This window comes from Bos indicus, unplaced genomic scaffold, assembly GCF_029378745.1.
Source record: "Bos indicus isolate NIAB-ARS_2022 breed Sahiwal x Tharparkar unplaced genomic scaffold, NIAB-ARS_B.indTharparkar_mat_pri_1.0 scaffold_57, whole genome shotgun sequence".
NCBI lineage: Eukaryota > Metazoa > Chordata > Mammalia > Artiodactyla > Bovidae > Bos > Bos indicus.
This window is the reverse complement of record NW_027223722.1, coordinates 576578-587233: the sequence shown is the minus strand read 5'-3', so window position 1 is coordinate 587233 and position 10656 is coordinate 576578. Positions and strand designations below refer to the sequence as shown.

Genomic DNA, 10656 nt, shown 5'->3' with positions numbered 1-10656 from the left:
AAAACAGAGAGGACCCTTGTTGAAAAGGCTGGGCTCTTTTACTTAAGATCTTTCCATTTCAGGAGGAAAAAATTCTACTGAGGAAAGTACCTACAGTCGTAATTGATGGTATTTTTAGTATCCTTTTGAATCAGGTCTGTGTTGATAACAGATTTAATGTCAATATTTCACCAGCAAGAAATTGCATACATAAGTGCTAATATACATTGTCCGATTATTATAACTGTATTTCACTGAATGAAACATAAAGAAGAGACGCAGCAGCCTTTGTGAAACACAGACTGTTGAGCTTACCTCCAGAGGATACAGAGGTGGCTCCTCAGCCCCGGCCTGGGGCAGTTCCAACACCAGGTGCTCCTGGGGAGCTAGAGGGAAACAGAAGGCCATCAGGACAGAGGAGAGGCTGCTTCCAAAGATCTCAGGTTTCTTGTTTGTTTGTTTGATGGGACATCGGGTGGAATGTGTACATGAGAGAGGTTAGTATCTATGGACTGAGCTGCTCTTGATTCCTCCTCTTTGCTGGATGAAGTACAACCAAGGAGACAAGCAGGAAGGTGATGAAAGAGATTGGCTGCCTTTAACTGGTGATAACCAAACCAATGGGGAAATGTGAAACATTACAATGCATGCCAGCTTTCAATGACAGACCCATGACCCTGTTTTCTGTTTCGAGCTTCTGGTAAATCACACCTATCTTCTGGATTTCTTCCTAAATCACTGCATCTGCAGGATGTGCTGTCTCAACTATTGTACTTAACAAGTCTGGGAGACTTTATTCTTGATTAAAGGCAAACTCTTGTTAGAGGGCTAAAGTCAATACTACTTTTCCAAATAGCTATTATGAATCATGCAATGTTATTTCCCAGGCTTGATTTTCCAAACAATGTTTGCTTGTCCACTGAGTCAGTGGGGGTTCACACTCACAGAAGTCATACTTTTAGTGGGACAGTTCATTATGGAGAGGAAGCATGGAGTGAATCTGACTGTCTCTGACCCAGCTATGCATGAGATTTACAACAAGGATCATGGTCACTAGACTATCAGTTCCATTCTGAGCTTTATTTGACAATATCCCTTGAGTGTTTACTGCAGGGTTTAATCAGTGTGAGGTTATGGTAATGTTACCCAGTACAATGAAATACATCTCTTTTGATAATATGCTTTTGTCCTTGTGTAAACAAAGACAGGAACACCAACACATATGACTTCCACGCTACAAAAGGCCACCCAACACTCAGAATCTGTGAGGTTACCAGGAGGATATGAGTACTGAGATTCTTTTCCCAATAATGACGTTTCCAAAGTTGGTGTTAATCCACCTATGGTTACCTGAGTTCCTTGACCACTTGCCCACCTTATAATGATGGGCAGGATCTGGACCTCTGGACCTGCTAATACCTCCTGGCATGGATATAGATGCTGAGACTCCCTTTCCGCATGACTGAGGATCACATTGGTGACTGGTAGGAGCAAGTCACTCCTCCAGAGGAACCAAACTGAGATCAACCCTGGGTACTAAGTTCGGTTTTTCCACTAGGACGTTAAAAATTTTGGCCATTTGTCCAATTACCATCTTCACCTGAGGAAAATTAATATTAAGCTATTTTGGGGAATGGATTCCCTGATAGCTCAGTTGTTAAAGAGTCTGCCTGCAATGCTGGATACCTGTGTTTTATCCCTGGGTTTGGAAGATCCCCTGGAGAAGGGAAAGGCTACCCACTCCAGTATTCTGGCCTGGAAAATTCCATGGACTGTAGTGCATGGGACCGCAAAGATTTGAATACAAACTGAATGTCTTTCACTTTCACTTTTGAGGAAAGACTGAGTAGAGGAAAGAGTCAGGTAATGTATGGTCAGTGTGCAGTGGTAGTGAGAAGTCTTTAGAAAGTTCACAGTTGACTAGTGCTGTGTAACAGGGAAACCCCTCCAGAGGCAACACACACAGACACAGAGCTCCAGAATCACACCACTTGGGCTCACACAAGGGCCCCCAATTGTGATTCACACAAACCCACAACATCTAAATGATGTAGTTGCTTCCAGGTACCATAGAACAAAGACACTGTTCTTTCCTGGGAGATCAGTCTCTTCTCTGCACCTACAGCCCACACCCCAAGTAGGAATCTGGCATCAGGGCCACTCTCCAACCAGAGCCAGTCAGAGAACCCCACCTTTATCAGTTGGATTGTCCGTCAGCAGAGTGATGATCCGTGAATATTTACCGTGTTCACAGGCTTCCCCGGATTCCTGTGATTGCAGAGAAGAAAACAGAGTGAGTGTGTCAGCATCTTGAGTTTTCTGCACTAAGTCTTCTCTTATCTGGTTTTTGTCCTCAGGTAACTAGCACTCTTTACTTCAGTGGCTCCAAAATAAAACAGACAGTCTCCTGTTGGAAAGACTGGTCTGTTTCACATAAGATCTCTCAGTTTTAATTTGACCAACGTTTACAAATTGTTTTTCAAGAAAGAACACTTTCTGTTGAGCAAAGTACCTACAGTAATAAATGATGCTGTCTTATTGAAATGTCCTTTTGAATCAGGACTGTGTTGATAATAGATTTATCCTCTCTACTTTCCCAGCCAAGGATTTGCATGCCTCAGTGGTAACGCAAATTCTCATATTACTATAACTGTGTTTGACTGAATGGAAAATAAAGAAGTGAAGCCGCAGCCTTGCCCCGGTTAAGAGAGGTGCACTTACGTCCACCGTCCTCAGAGGCTCGTCCTCAGTCCCGGCCTGAGGCAGCTCCACCGCCATGTCCTCCTGGGGAGCTGGAGGGACACAGAACAGCATAGGGACACAGGTGAGGTGCTCACTAACCTCTCAGGAGCCTTTTTCATTGAAGGGGCATGGGGTGGAGTGTATGCATAAGGCATTAGTAACTATGGACTGACTTGCTTTTGAATCATCCTCTTCATTGTATAAATAAGAGCAAATCAGAGGAGCAGGAAACTTCTGTATTTTAACTAGTGATAACATAACAGTTCGGGAAAAAAGAAACACTGGAATGCATGCCACCTTTCAATGACAAAGACTCATGAAACTCCTGCCTGTTTATATCTTCTACAAAACCACTCCTATCTGGAAGGATTTCTTCCTAGATCACTGCCTCCCCAGCATTCAATTTCAGCTGATGCACTTATTAAGTTTTCTATGAGATTTTGTTCTTGATTAAAAGCAATCTCTGTTAGAGGACTGAATTCAACCCTACCTTGCCAAATAGCTATAATCTATCATGTGATGTTTCTTCCTAGTCTCCATTTTCTGAACAATATTTGCACGTCCACTGAGTCAGTGTTTGTTCACACTCATTGAAGCCATACATTTAGAGGGACAGTTCATCATGGAGAGAAAGCATGGGGTAAATGTCGACCTTCTTGGACCCTGGTGTGCAGGAGGTTCACAACAAGAGTCAAGGTCACCAAGGGGAATGTCAAGTTCCACTGTGAGATCTATTTGACACCTTCCCTTAAGAGTGTGCTACAGGGTTTAACCAATGTAGGGCTTATGGTAATGTCACCCAGTACAATGAAATATCTCCCTGGATGACACTCTGCTTTTGTCCTTGGTTTAGCAATGACACTAGCACCAACAGATATGGCCTGTACTGTCTAAACAAGGGAACACAACTTTCAGATCTTTGAATTCACTAAGAGGATATGAATCCCAAGGTGCCTTTCACAATAATGACTGTGGCAATGTTGGTGATAATCCACCTATGTTTGCCCTGGGTTCCATGACCACTGAGCCCATCTTACAATGAAGGGCACAATCTGGACCTCTGGAGCTCTAGTACCTCCAGGCATAAACGTAGATGCAGGGGCCCCCTTGCTCCATGACTGAGGATCCCACGGTTGAGTGATAAGTGCAGGTCAGGGGTCCAGAGCAGACACACTGGGACCACCCATAGGTTCCCAGTTTATTCTTTTCCACTTTGGAAGTCAATAGTTTGGTCCATATTTCTCAGCACCATCTCCATTTGAGCAAGATGAATATTAACCGAACTTGAGGAATGACTGAGATGAGGAAAGAATTAGGTAATCTACAGCCAGTGCACAGTGTGTTGAGAAGTGTTTAGAAAGTTCACCGTTGACTTGTGCTTTATAAGAGGGAAACATCTCCTGAGGAAACACACACAGACAGCTTGAGAATCACACTGCATGGGCTCACACATGGGACCAAAACCCATGCATCTAAATGATGTAGTGGTTTCAAGGTACCATAGAGCACAGACATTTTCTTTCCTGGGAGATCAGTCTCTTTTCTGCACCCTGTGCCTTCACCCTCTTTAGGAATCCAGCATCAGGGCGACCCTCCAAACAGAGCTGGCAAGAGATTGCCACCTTCATCAACTAGATTATTTTCATCAGAGGGATGATCCCTGAATAATTACCGTGTTCACTGGCTTGTTCACAGGCCTGCAATTAGAAAGAAGAAAACAGTGTGAGGGTGTCAGCATCTTCAGTCCTGTGCATTCAGGTCTTTTGTTCTCTTTTTCTTTTCAGAAAACCAAATGGGCATGTGCTGTTGCATCCATAGCCCCCAAAATAACACATAGAGAACACCTGTGGGAAAGGCTGGCGCTCCTCCTGGAAGAGCACTCCAGCTCATTTTCACCAGTAATTAAAAGTTTCATTTCTGGAAGGAACAGTTTCTGCTGAGGAAACTGATCCCAATTCCAGTTTTTAATTTATGTTGTAATTTTTGAAAAACATCCTTTTGAATAAGTTATCTGCTGGGAGAAATTCATCCATCAAATTAAAAACTGTTTATATGAACTGTCTTGAATATTTTGAACCTTTATCTGAATTCGGCTAGAAAATAAAGTCATTAAGCAACACTTTTATATCAGATGAATAGGAGGCACTTACTATGGAGTTGGGCAGAGCCTCTTCCTCCAACGTTGAAATGGATAGCTCCTCAAGCTGGTCCTCGGGGAGCTCTAGGAGGACATAGAGGAATTTTCAGGACATTTGTGATGCTGATGGGGAAGACCATGTTAATGTGGATACATCGGAGGAGTGTGTGGATGTGGGTGGTTAATGTGTGGGCTGAAATCTGTTGGACAACCTTTATCATGGGTGGAGGAAGGCAAAGGAGATGAACGTTTCAGAAATGAGTCAGAGAGCCTTAAGCTTTCTGGCTAAGGGGATCGACTTGAAACTCGGTCTGACAGAGGGAAGCACTAAAAATCACACTATGCTTCAGTAGTCATGTACTGTTGTGAGACTTGGACCATTAAGAAGGCTGAGTGCCAAAGAATTAACGCTTTAGAATAGTGGTGCTGAAGAGACTCTTGTGAGTTCCTTGGACAGCCAGGAGATCAAACCAGATAATCATAAAGGAAATCAATCATGGATATTCATTGGAAGGACTGATGCTTAAACTTCAGTACTGTGGCTGCCTGATGTAAAGATCAGGCTCACTCGAATAGCCCCTTATGCTGGGAAAGACTGAGGGCAGGAGGAAAAGAAGGGGCCACAGAGGATGAGATATCGCGATAGCATTATTGACTCAATGAACATGAATTTGAGCAAACTCCAGAAGATAGTGAAAGATAGGTCAGCCTGGTGTGCTGCTGTCCATGGGCTCACAGACATAAACTAGGGACTGAGCATTGTCATCAAAAATAAATTGTATTTATTCTTCTCATAATTTTTAAGAATTAAAAAGTTCCATCAGTTCAGTTCAGTTGCTCAGTCTTGTCCAAGTCTTTGTGACCCCATGAATCGCAGCACACCAGGCCTCCCTGTCCATCACCAAATCCCAGAGTTCACCCAAACCCATGTGCATTGAGTCGGTGATGCCATCCAACCGTCTCAACTTCTGTCATTCCCATCTCCTCCTGCCCTCAATCTTTCCCAGCATCAGGGTCTTTTCAAATGGCTCAGCTCTTCACATCATGTGGCCAAAGTATTGGAGTTTCTGCTTCAACATCAGTCCTTCTAATGAACACGCAGGACTGATCTCTTTTAGGTTGGAATGGTTGGATCTCCTTGAAGTCCAAGAGACTGTTCAGAGTCTTCTCCGACACTGCAGTTCAAAAGCATCAATTCTTTGGTGCTCAGCTTTCTTTATAGTCCAACTATCACATTCATACATTAATACTGGAAAAACCATAGCCTTGATTAGATGGACCTTTGTTGACAAAGTAATGTCTCTGCTTTTTAATATGCTGTCTAGGTTGGTCATAACTTTCCTTCCAAGGAGTAAGCGTCTTTTAATTTCATGGCTGCAATCACCATCTGCAGTGATTTTGGAGCCCAGAAGAATAAAGTCAGCCACTGTTTCCCCATCTATTTGCCATGAAGTTCTGGGACTGGATGCCATGATCTTAGCTTTCTGAATGTTGAGCCTTAAGCCAACTTTTTCACTCTCCTCTTTCACTTTCCTCAAGAGACTCTTTTGTTCTTCTTCAGTTTCTGCCGTAAGAGTGGTCTCATCTGCATATCTGGGGTTATTTATATTTTTCCCAGCAATCTTGGTTTTTCTATATTCACAATTTAGTGTACCTATCAACACCATCTACATATTTTTCATCAGATCCAGTATAACCTCTGTACCCATTAAGTCATAATCCACCTTCTCCGTTGCCTCCTCGCTTTGGTAATTTCTATTTCCAGCTTCCATGAGTTAGCCTATTCAGTGTACCTTAAACCAGTGGAAGCATACAATATTTGTCTTTCTGTGCCTGCCTTATTTCACTAACTATAATAAATGTTTGTATTAATTGTCCATCCATTTTATAGCATATTTCAATCCTTAATTCATTTTGTGGTGGGACAGTATTCCATTCTGAGTACATATCACATTTCATTTATCCATTCATCACATGATGGTCTTTGGGTTGTTTCTAGTATTTAAGTACTAATAATACACTGTGAACATTAGTGTGTAGATTTCTGTATGGTACTATAATTTAAAAGTGCATATTTAAAATATCACTGAATGTAACAATACAAAGTGTGAATGTTAGGTGTACTAACAATGTTAGATTTTGAACTACTAAAAATATATTTTCTCACTAATTATAAAAAATGTAGCACACATATGTTATCTGTGAGTAGAATTTGATAGCTGAAACTGAAGTGATATGTTATTGGAATTTTCTGTATAATCTATACAACTTTTATGTCAATGTAATCCTGCTTTAAGTAAAGTCTAATGATTTAAAGAAATCTTGAAACATGACTTCAGGGGGGAACACATCACACCTAGTGTTAAAAAATTAGCTAATGTCCAAACCATAGCTAGAGACCATTTTCACTTTTAAGCATGAACCAAATGTTGAATTTAAAATGCATCTTTCCTTTCATAGTTAAAGCAGTACCAACTGATATAGTTTCAATTTGAACACATGAAATAAAAGAACATTGCTTAATATTTCTGTTTTTTTTCCCTTAAATATGAGGCCCTGAACATACTACAATAATCATTCTTGAATGAACTTAATGAGAAAATTTCCACAGTACCTTCAGTTGAGTCAGTTAGAGGGTGCACCCTATTGTGTGGCCAACAACAAACTCTCTTCATCCAGCTGGTTCTTGATGTTCTTGACATTTGAGGGGTGTGGCTTCTCGCCTTCTGGATGAGACATCCTGTGAAATGCATTATAATGGTGAGAGCTGTTGACATGTTGCCGGCAGAGGACCACCTGGGAACTAATAATAATTGACCCATAATTCAATCCTTTGGTCCCCTTCCTCACCAGATGCCTTGCAAGGCCTCCTGAATCCAAGGTGGACTTAGGAAGATCTGCAGTTTGATATGCACTGAAAACATCCAACAGACTGGCTGTGTGTGCAAATATCTCTATTTAACTGAGACCTAGAAGCTCAGCAGAGCATGGTGACCATGCCTGATGGACTGGATTCAAATCACGTTTAGGAGAAGCAGGTACTTGGGAAAGACATACGGATCCCTCTTTGCCTCAGTTCCCTGTCCTGATTTGGAGAAATGTTAACATGGCCTATTTTTAGTATTATGAGGCCAAGAATGATTAAGTACAGGTAAAATATTAGAAAAATAAAGGAGTGACTTCCTGGGCAGTCCAGTGGATAAGAATCTGCCTCTCCACGCAGGGGATGGGGTTTGATTTCTGGTCGGCAAACTCTGGTCCTGTATGCCTCTGCGCAATTAAGCCCACGTTGCAACTACTGAGGTCAAGCACCACGAGTAGAGAGTCAGTGCCCTGCAGCGAAAGAGCTGCACAGTGTGATGAAGATTCCACGTGCCACAACTAAGACCTGATGCAGCCAAATAAATGAATGATAGATAGACAAATAAATAAATAGAAAAGTAAAGGACTGGTGCTTCGTAATTTCTCTGTAAGTGTTCAACCTTGAATGATGGCAAGAATAAGATGGACCTTCAGTAGTGGTTGAAAGCAGAGAGGGCATTTGGATGGCTCCAATAAGTGGGGATGGAAGCTTATTCTTCAGCTTTTTCACAGAAACAAGTTTTTATAGCTCATGGAGAGTATCTATTATCACCTCTTCGGACACCCAGCCCTGTTCAAGAGGAAGGGTGGACAAAGTGTGGGCTGTAATCCATATGTCACATTAGATGGTGTTGAAATTTAGAGAGATGAAGTGATTTTCCAATGGTCACGCAATAAAAAATAGTGGATCTGGGACAGGATTGTAGATGGTTCCCTGAGGACACAGATGCCTGCACCTCTGAGGCCTGTGCTAAAACCCCTTAACCAGGACCTCAACCCTACCTCCAACTCAAATTATCCTGCCCCTAGTTTTCTGTGGATGAGAGCTGATGCCCTGAAGAAGGTGCCTCAGCCTTAAAAAGGGCTCCAATCCTCCTCCTACCACTCGTCTCTATATTTCAGTTCCTGATCCAAAATACAAGTTTCCTCAGAGAAAAGCCCCTCAGAAAAACCACAGGATTCCAACTCTGTCCATCCTCCAAAGCTTCTTCACACACTCAACCATCTCAGGAGCAGCCTTCCCAAAGCCCAGTTCACCTTGCTAAGTGACCAGTCATCTGTTTGGCCAACAAGTTGGCTCAGAGCTCAGAACCTTCTAAACCAAAGGGCACATGATGGCTCTACAAAGAATTAGCTTCCTTTTAACTTGACCAAGTCTGGATGAGCACTTAATGTGAGTTAACTCGGGAGGTGGCCATCTGTGCTGGCCTTTGGTGGCTTAACTAAGTCTGAGATGCTCAAAGTCTCACAGCTGATCTGAACACTTATTTGAGCAGCCTGGACCAAGTGCTAGCTAAGAATGGGCAGGAGTTCAACCTTCCCCCACTAAAATTCTGACTCTATCAACTTCTCATTATGCTCTAGACCCTGTAGTAGGAGACAACAGAGCCCCATATTCTTTTTGAAAATCATCTCCATCCTCACAGCCTGCAGACTGTAACCCTAGATTCTCCTTGAGGATCAACACACAAGCTCTCCTTCCCTCAGTGACCAAATGTTCATCCTACCAACCCAACAGCACTATGCCATCTCACTAAACTCCTTGGCAACAGCCAAACAATGATCCAGCCCACATCCACCCATGGGAATCCCACCAGTAAATCCCAGTTTCTTTCCTTTTTAAGTCTCTAGATTTACACTGCTAGTGTTTGTAGATTTGGGCAGCAGCATTTGAGAACAGTTGAGATGTAATTCCCTTTACTATAATGTCCAATGTTGGGGAGACACCATGTTTCTCCTCTGTTAGTTCTTTCCATCTGTTCTCTGGTAAGAGTGTGTACAAAACTGGCATTGGGAAATTGGAAATTTAGGAAGATATTTAAGGCAGCCAGCTGACAGGAAAATCAAAATATAATTTAAGGAATAAAACAAGACTATAAACCACATTTATAACTCTGTAGATAAATTAGAGTGATGGAAAAGAAAAATAATAATAATAAATGAGAAAAATTCATCAGTAAAAGTTAAACAGCCCATTTGAAGGAACAGCCTTCAGAGGAACAGTGGGAACCTACCTCCCAAACAATTCAGGTTACCCATTTCTCTTTGCCACCATACATGAAGCTCAGTGGGAACCTACCTCCCAAACAATTCAGGTTACCCATTTCTCTTTGCCACCATACATGAAGCTCTCAGCTCGCAAACACACTGAATGCAGAATGTGTATCACCACATTACCATGGCAACCACACATCACAGAACCTTCAGAATTAACTGGACTCTGCACAGGATGAGTCCAACTGCCACTGTCCAACTGCTACTGTGATTCTATGCACATGTTTGGCTTTTCAGAGTAAACATTTTATTTCAAAAACTGAATCTCAGGCTCACACATTTCTCTCTGATCAGAAAATAATTTGTATGAATGAAAATGTTCTGTCCCCAAGTATAGCTGATAGTGAACATTTTCGGGTGAGGAGGGACAAATCTAACACATTGAGAATAAAAAGAGATTATATTATTGATTAGAGTATCATCTTGGTACTGATCACAAGTTTGTGCTCCTAACACACGGTGAGGAGAGAAAGCCTTCCTGCAGGGCCACACAGGGAGAAAAGACAGACAAACAAAAAAAGGTGAGCACCCAGAAAAAATGTCAGCAAAGTGCTTTTCTAGGAAAGCTGAGGGAATGGCCTGGTTACTTCTGGGGTCAGAGTCTTTGTTCCTGAGGTCAGGTCATGGTCAGGGCACGATGTTCTTGTGGTGGTGGTGGTGGT

General features: G+C 42.2%; 2 long non-coding RNA genes across 2 annotated transcripts; both read right to left on the bottom strand.

Moving 5' to 3' along the window:
• Positions 1-313: 313 nt before the first annotated feature.
• Positions 314-3220, bottom strand: LOC139182002 (uncharacterized). The gene is made up of 3 exons (XR_011565599.1): positions 2701-3220; positions 2172-2247; positions 314-365 (listed from the first exon to the last, which is right to left on the bottom strand). It is a non-coding gene; the product is annotated as an uncharacterized lncRNA (long non-coding RNA).
• A 1644-nt stretch (positions 3221-4864) lies between these two features.
• On the bottom strand, positions 4865-10135 carry LOC139182009 (uncharacterized). Its single transcript, XR_011565612.1, has 3 exons — positions 9955-10135; positions 7473-7598; positions 4865-4942 (listed from the first exon to the last, which is right to left on the bottom strand). It is a non-coding gene; the product is annotated as an uncharacterized lncRNA (long non-coding RNA).
• Positions 10136-10656: the final 521 nt, after the last annotated feature.